General features: G+C 41.2%; 1 long non-coding RNA gene across 1 annotated transcript; it reads right to left on the bottom strand.

Moving 5' to 3' along the window:
• Positions 1-14,016: 14,016 nt before the first annotated feature.
• On the bottom strand, positions 14,017-14,252 carry LOC132095891 (uncharacterized). The gene is made up of 2 exons (XR_009422519.1): positions 14,159-14,252; positions 14,017-14,123 (listed from the first exon to the last, which is right to left on the bottom strand). It is a non-coding gene; the product is annotated as an uncharacterized LOC132095891 (long non-coding RNA).
• Positions 14,253-14,506: the final 254 nt, after the last annotated feature.

The following is a 14,506-nucleotide window of genomic DNA, read 5'->3' on the forward strand; positions in this document are numbered from 1 at the left end:
GTCGTCCGTGAGGGGCTGGTGCGCTGTTTTGTCTTTATTTTGAATTATTAAAGTTTCATTTGATTGTCCGCCGGTTCCCGCCTCCTTCTTCCCGATGATTACAAAGATTTTATCATTACAGTCACCTTTCTTTCCCATTCTGACATTCAGTTTGGAGTTCAGGAGATTGTCTTGACCAGGACCAAACCCCTAAATACATTGAAACAACTGCGATGTGATTGGTAGATTAGATAATTTCATTAATGAAAAATTCAACATGTGTTCCTATTAATCCTTTAGGTGAGTGTATATACAACCCGAATTCTGGAAAAGTTGGGACGTTTTTTAAATTTTAATAAAATGAAAACTAAAAGACTTTCAAATCACATGAGCCAATATTTTATTCACAATAGAACATAGATAACATAGCAAATGTTTAAACTGAGAAAGTTTACAATTTTATGCACAAAATGAGCTCATTTCAATTTTGATTTCTGCTACAGGTCTCAAAATAGTTGGGACGGGGCATGTTTACCATGGTGTAGCATCTCCTTTTCTTTTCAAAACAGTTTGAAGACGTCTGGGCATTGAGGCTATGAGTTGCTGGAGTTTTGCTGTTGGAATTTGGTCCCATTCTTGCCTTATATAGATTTCCAGCTGCTGAAGAGTTCGTGGTCGTCTTTGACGTATTTTTCGTTTAATGATGCGCCAAATGTTCTCTATAGGTGAAAGATCTGGACTGCCCCCATTTTTCATGAGCTGAACTCAAAGATCTAAGACTTTTTCTATGTACACAAAAGGCCTACTTCCCTCTAAAATTGTTCACAAATTTGTCTAAATCTGTGTTAGTGAGCACTTCTCCTTTGCTCATCCTCCTCGCCTGCTCTGTGGCACCGCGGATTCACCACAGCGGCGAGGGATCTTCAGCAGCGCGTCCCTCCTTCTCCCGGGTTTCGGCACCACTGTAATGAATTAAACCTTCATATTCATCGGGAAGAAGGAGGCGGGAACCGGCGGAAAATCAAATAACATTTTAATAACTCCAAAATAAACACAAAACAGCACACCAGCCCCTCACGGACGACTGATGCGCTCAAATAAAAACCAAAAAGCAACTAAAAGCCCAGGCCTAGTCCTCTCTCGTCCTTCACTGTCGTCGCTCCAGTTTATTATCCTTCCATCTCCTACGTGGGACTCGAGACCGGCAGTGGATTGCAGGTGTCACTGATTTCCCAATCATTGCCGGCCTCCCTCCTTGTTCCTACGTCCATCGGCCCCGCCCCACTCGCCACAGTTACTTAAGCAATTTTGAGCGTGGCATAGTTGTTGGTGCCAGACGGGCCGGTCTGAGTATTTCACAATATGCTCAGTTACTGGGGTTTTCATGCACAACCATTTCTAGGGTTTACAAAGAATGGTGTGAAAAGGGAAAAACATCCAGTATGCGGCAGTCCTGTGGGCGAAAATGCCTTGTTGATGCTAGAGTTTAGAGGAGAATGGGCCAACTGATTCAGGCTGATAGAAGAGCAACTTTGACTGAAATAACCACTCGTTACAACCGAGGTCTGCAGCAAAGCATTTGTGAAGCCACAACACGCACAACTTTGAGGCAGATGGACTACAACAGCAGAAGACCCCACTGGGTACATCTCATCTCCACTACAAATAGGAAAAAGAGGCTACAATTTGCACGAGCTCACCAAAATTGGACAGTTGAAGACTGGAAAAATGTTGCCTGGTCTGATGAGTCTCGATTTAGGTTGAGATATTCAGATGGTAGAGTCAGAATTTTAAATGGTAATGGTGTGGGGGATGTTTTCTTTAGGCCCCTTAGTGCCAATTGGGCATCGTTTAAATACCACGGCCTACCTGAGCATTGTTTCTGACCATGTCCATCCCTTTATGACCACCATGTACCCATCCTCTGATGGCTACTTCCAGCAGGATTATGCACCATGTCACAAAGCTCGAATCATTTCAAATTGGTTTCTTGAACATGACAATGAGTTCACTGTACTAAAATGGCCCCTACAGTCACCAGATCTCAACCCAATAGAGCATCTTTGCGATGTGCTGGAATGGGAGCTTCGTGCCCTGGATGTGCATCCCACAAATCTCCATCAACTGCAAGATGCTATCCTATCAATATGGGCCAACATTTCTAAAGAATGCTTTCAGCACCTTGTTGAATCAATGTCACGCAGAATTAAGGCAGTTCTGAAGGCGAAAGGGGGTCAAACACAGTATTAGTATGGTGTTCCTAATAATCCCTTAGGTGAGTGTGTATATATATATATTTTTTTTTCTTTTTCTTTTTCGGTTAAACTGATGACATATACAATTTTCTGGCATGAATCTCTAGTTCAATATATCTAACTTAATATGACAATGATATCATTAACACATGGCACAGCAGATTGGTTCTCTCCTGCTCAACATTCAAATATTTGGCAGCGTTTCCTGTTGCAGTTGCAGCACACTTCAGAAATGTCTGAAATCAACATCTAAGATAAGTGAATTCTCTTTTAATCCATATTAATATAATAAAAAATATAATAAAATAAAAAAATTACCAACCATAAACGAGGTTAAAATGTATCTAACCATTCCAACATTTTGAGGCTGAAGCAGCAGGGCTATGAGGCAATGTCCAGGGTTGAAACAACACTTGCCAGTAATCTGTATCTTTAGTCAGCATCATCCCTGAAGGCTCTGGCACTACCCACCAAGCCACTCAGAACAACCTTGGCTTTGGTGGGTAAGGTTTTTATGGCATCGAGGTGTTGCAAGCATACCAGGCTGACTTGCATAGAGACCTGGATAAAGGTGATTAGTTAATCAGCTCTGACAACATCAGGTAGGTGCAGAGGACCGCAGATTTGTCTCCGGACCACTAAGGAAACCATGACAGCCTTGGTGGCCATGGAAAGTCATCTCTGCTTGAACCTGTCAGACATGAAAGATAAAGACCAGTTCTTCCTTTTGATGCCCCGCTTGTTTATCCAGTCCTCTTTGGCGGTGAGCTCTATTGTTGAGAGGTTTCAGGAAAGTTCTTAGTTCCTCCAACTCCAGGTCTCAGGGGCTGCTGGGCATGAGCAGCCCCAACCATCCTCTAGCTCCTCATACAGCGTGCAGCAAAAGAAGAGTGTCACTTTCTGAGCTCCCTCTCAGAGAGAGCAGGGGTCAGGGCAGTGCTCTCAGCTGAAGCCAACTAGAGGGAAGGCGGATCTGAGCACTGTCATTCTCTCTAGGAAGGCTTTGGTGAACAGGTCCTGACAAACTTTAACCTGTGTGCAGATGCTGCCTTGGCTCCTCTTAGACTCCAGGGTATTTGCATACAGTACCACATCCATGACTGGCTGATCTTAGCCCAGTCAGAGCAGATGGCAGTTTGGCAGAGATGTCATCCTTGCCCATATGAAAGAGCTGTGGTTAAGGCTCAATGCCAAGAAAAGTATAATTTCTCCAGTTCAAAGGACTTTTTATCTTGGCATGATGTGGGATTCGATGATGATGTGGGCACATCTGTCTTCTGTTAGTATTGATTCAACTCTTGAAACCATAAACGGTGTCAAGCTAGGCCATTCACTCACTGTGAAGCAGTTTCAGAGACTGTTGTGTCTTATGGCAGCAGCATCAAATGTGATACCGTTTGACCTGCTGTACATTACCCCTGCAGTGGTGTGTCAGGATCAAGAGGTTTTCCCTGAGGGGCAACCCATTTCGCTTGGTCACGGTCACGTGCTGATGCCTTCGTGCCTTAGTCAGGTGGAAGAAGCCTTGGTTCCTTTCCCAGGGTCTCGTGTTGAGGCCTCCTTGTCATTGTGTAATGCTTGCAATGGATGCATCCCTCATGGGCTGGGGAGCGTTAATGAGTGGTCACTCAGCCAGACCTAGAGAAGCTTAATTTGATGTGTTCAATTCAAGTGCTGGACACCTACATCCACAGAGCTGTGGAGAAAATTGATAAACTTTTCTTTTGTCTGCTTTGGTCTGTCCAATTTTTTCCCGATGACTAAATAGACAATAAGTAGGATTTTTGAGTCTATCTCCCTAGCTTACGTGCACCCTGATCACCCCTCACCTCTTAGGGTCAGGGCCCACTCAACTCGAGGTATGGCCTTCTTATATTGTGTTTCTGGAGGCCACCAAGCCCTGCACATTTTGTATGTCTCCTTCATTTAACACACCTGATTCATCTCATCAGCTCATTAGTAGAGACTACAAGACTTGAATTGATAAGGGAGTCATACAAAATATGCAGAGCTGGGGGGCCTCAAGGAACATGGTTGGGAATGACTTATCTAAATGTTGGGACTATTTTGGATTCTAGAATGCTTCTGTTCTGTGGACAGACAAATCAAAATTTGAAGTTCTTTTTGGAAAACTGGGACGCCATGTCATCCGGACTAAAGAGAACAAGGACAACCCAAGTTGTTATCAGCGCTCAGTTCAGAAGCCTGCATCTCTAATGGTATGGGGTTGCATTAGTGTGTGTGGCATGGGAAGCTTACACATCTGGAAAGGCACCATCAATGCTGAAAGGTATATCCAAATTCTAGAACAACATATGCTCCCATCCAGACATCTCGTCTCTTTCAGGGAAGACCTTGCATGCCAGACCACGTACTGCATCAATTACAACATCATGGCTGTGTAGAAGGAGGATCCTGGGTCCTGAAATGGTCAGCCTGCAGTCCAGATCTTTCACACATAGAAAACATTTGGCTCATCATAAAGAGGAAGATGTGACAAAGAAGACCTAAGACAGTTGAGCAACTAGAAGCCTGTATTAGACAAGAATGGGACAACATTCCTTTTCCTAAACTTGAGAAAATTGTCTCTTCAGCCCCCAGACGTTTGCAGACTGTTCTAAAAAGAAGAGGAGATGCCACACAGTGGTAAACATGGCCTTGTCCCAATTTTTTTGAGATGTGTTGATGCCATGAAATTTTATCAACTTATTTTTCCCTTAAAATGATAAATCTTCTCAGTTTAAACATTTGATATGTCATCTATGTTGTATTCTGAATAAAATATTGAAATTTGAAACTTCCACATCATTGCATTCTGTTTTTATTCACAATTTGTACAGTGTCCCAACTTTTTTGCTATTGGATTTGTAGATTATGTTGCTGAAACTGTTGTAATCAAGGAGATCTTTGGGAATGTTATTTTTGAGAGAATTCAGAAGTCTATTGTAATTTATATGCAAAGCATTTTGATTCACTCAGGAAAAGGTGTTGCCAGATAATCTGACAGTTGGATCAACTGTTTTGTTTTCACAATGAATGTTTCTAAACAAATGCAGCAATAAACAATAATGGCACCACCAAGGTGAGGTCATCACATTCACTCTATGCCAACATTGTGATCCAGAGACAACACTGAAAAATATTTTTTGCAAATTATCTAAAAATATCTTCCTCAGAAGAATGAGCTTTTCTCTCAGAATTCAGTTAATCAATGAGTCAACCTACAGTGGGGAAAATATTTATTTAACCCCTTGCTTATTTTGTAAGTTTGCCCACAGCTAGAGACAGGATACTAACCAAAAAAATAAATAAATAAAAAACAATTCCAGAAAAAAACTAATTATATAAAGGTTACAAATTGATTTGCATTTGTATGTGAAATAAATATTTGATCCCCAAGAAAAACTTTACTTACAGTAGTAATCGGTGCAGACACCCTTGTCTGCAAGCACAGAGGTAAGAGATTTTATTTGTAGTTGGTCACCAGATTTGCACACATCACAGGATGGATTTTGGTCCATTCCTCTTTACAGATCCTCTCTAAATCCTTAACTGTTCCCCCCTGCCATTGGTGAGTTATTGCGTCATTTAGAAGACAATGCTTCCCCACCATTGACAAGTTTTTTACGGCTTTTAATGTTTTCACTGTCATACACTCGTGGGCAAAACCTCCCGAACAAAAACACACATGAACAGGATGGAGAAAATTAGCTATCTCTTATGCAGGGCCGGATTAAGAACAAATTGGCCCTGATGCTGCAGCGCAAAAAGGGCCTATTTTTTCTCAACATTGGTGCATGTGCATTTGACACTCACCATACATGCGCACTCAGACTGACCAAGAAGCCTTAATTGCTTGCGACACAACCAGCCAGCCTTTATTGAACATGAATAATAATAACAACGTATTATTGTAACAACTCAAGATTAACATCAAGCTATGTAACATTAATTTTTGCTTATACCCTCGACACTGCTCAACCTTGTATTCGCTATGTTGACCTTTTTGGTCGCCATCTGCTGATACATGTCAAATCTGTCCCATGCAAACTGAACCATGTCAAACAGTGATGCCATCAAGCCAGTTGCCATATTCAGGCTGACTGTAGGATCATGGAGGCTACTGCTTGTACTGTTGAGACGGCCTAGGCTATCAATCTAGGCAGTGGCCATAACTGCTGTCTCAAGTTCATCCATCCTGTGAGAAAATAGCTCGGCTGGCTTTCTCGTATCTGCCTTCCCATCTGCCAGTGCCATCCAGGACTTCCTGAACGCTCTTCCAACCTTCTACCGTCACATTGACAGCATCTGCACGTTCACACCATCGGGTTCCAGGTAAACCCATGAGCGTCAGCGTTCAGTGACTCTTTAGTTGCTGCCAGCGATATGTTGAATCAGACAGGAATACATTTAGTCCATTGACAAAATCGAAAAACCTGGTACAGCCACTGCAGCTTTCAACAGCCTGATCTCCTACCAGGTTTAGGCTGTGGTTGTAGCATGCAAAAAGCGGCATATTTACATTCTCGCTTCACAATTGCCTGGACACCATTGTACTGTCCTGACATTGGTGGTATCCTCACAATTATATTCCTTCTTAGAGAAAAATGGTATATGTGAGGATTTCCAGTCAGGATTTAGACTGTATCATAGTACTGAGACTGCTCTCCTTAGAGTTACAAATGATCTGCTCTTATCATCTGATCGTGGGTGTATCTTTTAGTTTTATTGGATCTTAGTGCCGCGTTTGACACAATTGACCACAACATTCTTTTGCATAGACTTGAACACTTTGTTGGCATTAATGGAAGAGCATTAGCATGGTTTCAATCGTACTTATATGACCGCCATCAGTTCGTAGCAGTGAATGAAGATGTATCATATCGATCACAAGAAGTGCAGTATGGAGTACTTCAAGTCTCAGTACTAGGGCCGCTACTCTTCACGCTTTATATGTTACCCTTGGGAGATATCATCAGGAAACATGGTGTTAGCTTTCACTGTTATGCTGATAAAACTCAGCTCTATATTTCTTCGCGGCCCAGTGAAACACACCAATTTGAAAAACTAATGGAATGCATAGTCGATATAAAAAAAACTGGATGACGAGTAATTTCTTACTGCTAAATTCTGAAAAAACAGAGGTGTTAATTATAGGACCTAAAAACTCTGCTTGTTATAACCTAGAACACTGTCTAAGACTTGATGGTTGCTCTGTCAATTCTTCGTCATCAGTTAGGAACCTAATCCCGGCACAGGGCTCGTGAGATGATTTCAATAAAAAAAAGTGGAAAAAATATATAGGCCCTATATATTTTTATTGCAAATAATTTAACCCTTTCGCACGTATGATCACACTGGTGTGATCAGTCTAGGCTGGTCCCTGGAGTGTACGATCACACCAGTAAGTGCATGACGTGAAATCCAAATGTGCTCTTGCGCGTTGGCTGACGCTGCGCCAGAGACAGGCGTGCTCGGAGCTGTCTTCACAATTTTTCTGTGTTTTCAACCACATAATGTTTATTTTAGGCTTCAGACATATAAGTACTAAAAATAATACATTTAGAGTTTGTAAAATACACACTGTTGTCAAAGGAAGAGGCAATAATAATCCTTTCCATTATAATTAGACACGTTTTATTCATATCAGATACACATTGTGTAAATAACTTTATAGTTTACTCTATTATTCTCCCAGTTCACCAGTTAAATTTAACTGTCATTTTGCATTATTGACACACTGTTTTCCTAATGAATGTTGTTCAGTTGCTTTGACGCAATGTATTTTGTTTAAAGCGCTATATAAATAAAGGTGATGTGACGAGTGGGGCGGGCCCGAGAGCCATGGGAACGGAGCGAGGCCGGTGGAGTGATTGGGAATGAACGACACCTGTGACACTCACCGGTCTCGAGTCCCACGGAGGAAATGGAAGGATATAAAAGAGGAGCGATGACAGTGAAGGACGAGAGAGGACCAGGCCTGGATTTTAGTTTGTGTTTTAGATTTGTTTGTGTTTATTTTATTATTAAAGCTGATTTGATTGTCTGCCGTTCCCACCTCCTATTCCCATGAAAGAACAGTGTTACATTGGTGCCGAAGCCCGGGAAGAAGGAGGGACGTGCTGCCGAAGATCCCACGCCGCTGGAGTGAACCTGCGGTGCAAACTAGCGGGCGTAGCAGTCGGGCGCCGGGGACTCTCGAGGCGGTGGGCTGGACTGAGTTGCCGGGGAAGGACGAGCTCGCGAAGGAATCCAGAGGAGCAGGGAACGGGGGACTCCTGCCGGCTGCCCAAAATCGGAGGAGCCGTCGCCGTCCACCGGGCGGCGGAGGAGTGTCATGCCATCCACCGAGGACCGTCCAGTGCCACTGCCAGGCACCGTGGAGGAGATCACCCAGCTGGTGGAGGGCCGAGCGGCAGCGTTTCAGGGAACCGGAATTTTTTTTCTCCTCTCTCCCCTCTCTCGTCTCTGTCGCTCCTCATCCTTCCATCTCCTTTTCTCTCGCCTCGCTTGTCCTACCCCCAGGTTCCCGCAGGTCACTGTGAGCGGTCCCCCCGGGGGGAGGGGGTGGGGGGAGTAGGGCGCAGTCTCGTGGGTACCCCCTGGCCTGCGAGGGGTGATGGGGGTATGTGACGAGTGGGGCGGGGCCGAGAGCCGTGGGAACGGAGCGAGGCCGGAGGAGTGATTGGAAATGAACGACACCCGTGACACTCACCGGTCTCGAGTCCCAAAGAGGAGATGTAAGGATATAAAAGATGAGCGACGACAGTGAAGGACGAGAGAGGACCAGGCCTGGATTTTAGATTTTTAGTTTTGGTTTTGTTTGTGCACGGCAGTCGTTCGTGAGGGGCTGCCGCGCTCTTTTGTGTTTATTTTATTATTAAAGCTTATTTGATTGTCCGCCGGTTCCTGCCACCTTCTTCCCATGAAAGAACAGTGTTAGAGGTGACTTGACTTGACAAGCAATGACGCATCACTATGGAAACCATAAAGTGACACATCTAAATAACGTGGCATATTTAATTGCAAAGACTAAAAAGACTCACATGATAGGTGATACTTTAATCAAGCCAGCGGCAATAGCCATGAGTCGGATTATGCATGGTGATAATCAAGCCGCTGAGCTCCAATGGGTGTCGCTTTCAGACGGGACTGTAGCCCACCGCATCAGTGACATGGCAATGGACATCAAACATCAACTTATTGATGCAGTGAAAGGAGGGAAGTATTCGTTACAATTGGACGAGTCCACCGACGTCTCCAATTCTGCCCAGCTCCTAATTTTTGTCAGGTACATTTTTGAGGGGAAGCTTAATGAGGAAATGCTGTTTTGCGTGTCGCTGGAGGGAATGTGTACTGGTGAAGACATTTTCAAACTGGACTGCAATCTAAAAGAAGAGCGTCTCTCTTGGAGCGAGTGCCTGTCAGTGTGCACAGATGGTGCAGGCACAATGCTCGGAAAAAAGAAGGTTTAAAAGCACGAGTCCTGCAAGTTGCACCTCATGTCATTTTTACTCACTGCATCATACACAGGGAAGCCCTCGCATGTAAAACACTGAACCTTAGTTAAAACACGTTCTTGACACTGCAGTAAAAATGGTCAATCACATTAAATCACGACCACTTAACATAAGATTGTTTTCAACTCTCTGCAATGAACATGTCATTAACATGTCATTGCAGGGCAAAAACACAAGCATCCAGTCTCTTAATGATAAAGTGCAGGCATTTGTGCGCAAAGTGGATTGCTGGAGAGGAAAGGGGTGGAAACTGGGCGCATAGACATGTTCACCAAATTAGACGAATTCCTCGAGGAAAATACATTGAGTGTAAATATGGTCAGGGAGTCTATTACTGACCATCTCCAATCCTTTCTGGATTGATTATTTTAACAAGTACTTTTCAGAGGAAGGTAAGCAAGAAAAACACGATTCGATCCCCTTTCACTGCCACCACAAACCATCTGACGTGTGACACTGAGGATACGCTGATTGAACTTTCATCTGATCGAATATTGCGGACACGTTCAAAAACGCTGGACGAGTTCTGGATTTCGGTGAAGGATGAGTACCCGCAGCTCTCCAAAGCCGCTTTGGACACAATGATGCCATTTGGATCAACTTATTTATGCGAGAAGACTTTCTCCACACTGACTTGACATGAAAAATAATCATAGATCGTGTCTTAATGTGGAAGATGATCTCCGTGTTTCCATCTCCAAAACTAAACCCAGCCTGGATCTGCTTTGCTCAGCACACAGCACGCACCCATCACATTAAACCTGTGTTTGTAGAATTAGATGTTTCATTAAGTCTCTTTTAAACAGTGATCTTGACTTATTTTCTCAAGCTGCTGAGTTATTAAAATCGTCTTACACATTACATTTGTGTATTCCAGTTTAGCATTTATTGTACACATAAATACTGAATCTGGATGGGTGCATGGGTCTGGGTTTACTTCGACAGCACAAAAATTAACCGAAATTCTGCATACTAGGCTACTCGTTGCACAGTTTTTCGTTCATTTTCTTAATTTATGATTTAAGTGAAAAGTATATATTTCTAGTATAGGCCTATTTATTCATTAGATTTATTGAGCGCAGCGTTAGTTCAGTCAGGCCACGGAGGCAAGGCTGTGAACAGCTGATGCGGTCAGCTGTCAAATCGCTCCAATCACTACCATTCTCCTATTAGACACGGACATATATACGTGGCACCACCGCTCGGCAAGTATGCTCAACGGCTCGCAACCCTCCCTCCCTATTATAAGCATGAGCACATTACTCCGCACCTTCTGGCTGTAGTCTTCTTTGTTTCAGATCACTAAGGCTTCCAAAATATTAGCTGGTATGGACCTCACTGCAGAGAGACACCCATCTTCATAACCAGGCTATAGGATAGACATGCCACTGCCACATCTACATGATTATCACTGTTTGCTTTAAAGACTTTATTAAAAGTCATAATTGTAATGTATTTCTAAACTCATGGTTCCGGGGGGTTAATGTTAAAGCTGTTGTATGTTCAATTAGTCTGGGAGCAAGAACCCCCATAAGGAACCATACCGCCAAAGATAAATTGTGTTCAATAAACTCAAGTAAACTTGCCGAAGTGGTTCCTGTCTGAAATATAGGCTTATATATAGCCTAGCTTTATTATGTTTTTCTGTTAGTATTTTTAACAGGTCTCGACACGTATCATTTCTAATTTAATTCAATTCTAATTTCAAGTAATCTTGTTGGTTAACGGTTAATAATCGGTTAACGGACGTCGGTTGTCAGTTAGGAAAAATAACTTAAATGAACATCCCTAGTTATTTCAGTAACGTCACAGCGCAAAGAATATAGAATTATAGTAACTGTATAATAAGTAAGCAATGCTGTGTATAGGTGTCCGAAAGTCGGACTCCAAATTTAATTCTAAGAATTATTTTGGGGTTAATATAGCAAAGGAAAACTATTCAGCTTCCCGAAAAATTCTTGTCTGTTTTCATCTGGGAATATTTCAGGAATGGGCCTAATGGTGCAGCATCAATAGCACCCACCTTAATCCTGGGCACATAACAAACCTGTAAGACTTTCACTAATTTTCAGAACACAAATGAAATAAAAATAATACATTTTTTTCTCTCTTTTTGAAAGTTATGAAAACACCATTGTGACGTTTTTCTTTTGCTATTTGAGCAAATGGGAACACAAATATAAATATATTTAATGTTGATGTTCAATGCTATTGAGTTAACTTTTATTGCTGAGAAACCTGGAAATATGAAAAAGGTCAATTGACACTGCAAATACCACTTTAATGCTTCAAAAAGTTCATAAAGAGATTGTAAAACATTTAGTTTAAATTGAGTGGTTTATGCACTCATCAGTTATGGAAAAGGAAAACTCATGAGGATCATTCTTGTGTGTTATGCTGCATATTTGAGCTTGCATCAGAATCAGTGAGGTTCATTCTTCTGTATCAAAGCAATTATGCTTGAGCTTCTGTTAATGCTGTTTGCTAATTTCTGTTTGCTGATGTTGCTAATGTTATATGTGATAAAAGCCTAAATTAAATCTGTTCACCATATGAAGCAATCAAGTTTCTTCATAAAAGTTAGACTGAACAGCTTAATTCATACGATTTTCGTTACTTTTCTTTTATGACATTTTGAAATGTCAATGTAGTACAGTAGTTGCATAGACTATAAATGTTGCATAGAGGTGATAGAAATCTCTGTTATTCATTAAAAACATCTAGATTTGTGTTCTGTAGATGAACGAAAATCTTATGGGTTTGCAACGAAATGAGGGTGTGTAAATGATGACAGAATTTTCCTTTTTGGGTGAACTATCCCTTTAAAAATGATCATGTATCTGCAATGATTGAACATACAGTATGCAATGAATTTGATCTCATCAAACCCACTTTCCTACTGTCAACTAGTGAGAAATGGGTCTACTTTGCCATCAGATAAGAACCTACAGTAGGTGATAGCAATCTGTGTCATATGAAAGCCACATTCTGGCAAAAAAAAAAAAAAAAAAATTCCATCTTAAATATACGTGTAAATTATGAATCATGCTCAAATGTCAAAGGTAGAAAATAATTAGTTTGAAGTACTACTCACAGCTGTTTTGAAATGTCAATGTCCAGCCTTTGAATCCCAGACATCAAATATATACAGACTGTACTTGTGTTATAGTGAAGGTACAAGTTAATTAAAGTATTAATTATTTATTAAGTATTTTGTCTGGTAACCAACAGCAGGATACAGATGCTGTCTGCTGAACTGAACTTCTGTTTGACTAATTTTAGATTTAATGACCAGATTTATCAGCATAATTCATTTAAGCAAAATAATGATAATAAAGCTTTAAGATTCTGAATGCTGCTGCATTAGTGTGGCCTTGTGTGTTTTGAGAAATTATCACCACACTTTCTGACATCTTGCCAAACAGGAAATGTAATCTAACCCTCTGAGGTAAAGACAGCAGATGTTGCTAACAGGTGCTTAATTCCTGAAAGACGGTCTCGCATACCCAGTTTTATGTAAAGTCTTACACCATCATATTTCCAGACAATATGTGAACACACAATGGATGGAAGTGGTGTGCATCTAACCAAGTCCTTAAATGTTGTGTAATTACAGTGTAACTGCATTTCACATTAAACCAGAGTCAGAGGACGTTCCCAGAATAAAAATAACCAGTGGGAACCTTTTGATCAAGGACGAGTGCAACTTAATTTCAATTTCCTTTAAAATGGGAAAATGCAATATTCTTTAAATAAATTAATGAAAGACAAAATGTTGTGTGTGTATATAATGATGTGGAAAATGGAATTCCATAAAATAGAATGACACAGGAAAAAAAAAATTTGGTCCCACTTTATATTAGGTGGCCTTATCTACTATAGTACTTACATAAAAAAACAAGTACAATGTACTTTTTGTGTTCATATTGTATTGTAAAACACTTTTGTTGCTATTGTGATAGTGGCCTTCAGCTTCTCTGCATTCTGCTCTTCTAGGACTCATCAAATTAGACTCCTGTTACCAAGTCCTACGATACCAAACATGCTAGGTTTCGCCTTACGGTTTGTGTAGCGTTGTGATTTAGCGCTTAAAAACCATTTGGCTATATCTTCGAAACCGCTTGTCTGATCGAGACGAAACCACAGTCAGAAGTTCGGAAACATAGGTCGATAGCTATACACCAATGCGCAAATGCCAAAATATTGATACTAAGGGGTAGTAAAATTCAATCAAAGTCAAGAGTCAGTCATTTTTTACATGATTTTTCATATAAATGTCTATAACTCTGAAGTGAATTGAGATATTTTCACCAAAATTGACAAACATATGTATGGGCTCACTCTGAGGACACATAAAAAAATGGTGGGACTGAGCCTCTTGGTGGCGCTATAATAGAACAAAACATGAAATTCCCATTGACTTCAATGCAGTTTTGTGAAACAGAATGCTATACTAAACAAATGCATTGGTGTAATATTACGAAACTCAGAATGTGCCAACAACACCATCCCCTGAAGGTACTCAAAATATTTCGAAACAAAGTTATAACAAAATTTCCAAAAAGGCCAATAACTTTTGAATAAATCACTGTTTTTAATAGATTCCTTGGGTCAAGCAGAGAACATAGATACCAAGTTTTCCTTATTTGGCCAAACTTCCTGTCCGCCATCTTGAATTTCACTCAAACCTACTTTTTCAAACTCCTCATCAACCGTAGGTCCGATTTTCACTTCAAAATTGAATCATATCAT

The sequence above is a fragment of the Carassius carassius genome, chromosome 20 (assembly GCF_963082965.1).
Source record: "Carassius carassius chromosome 20, fCarCar2.1, whole genome shotgun sequence".
Taxonomy (NCBI): Eukaryota; Metazoa; Chordata; class Actinopteri; order Cypriniformes; family Cyprinidae; genus Carassius; species Carassius carassius.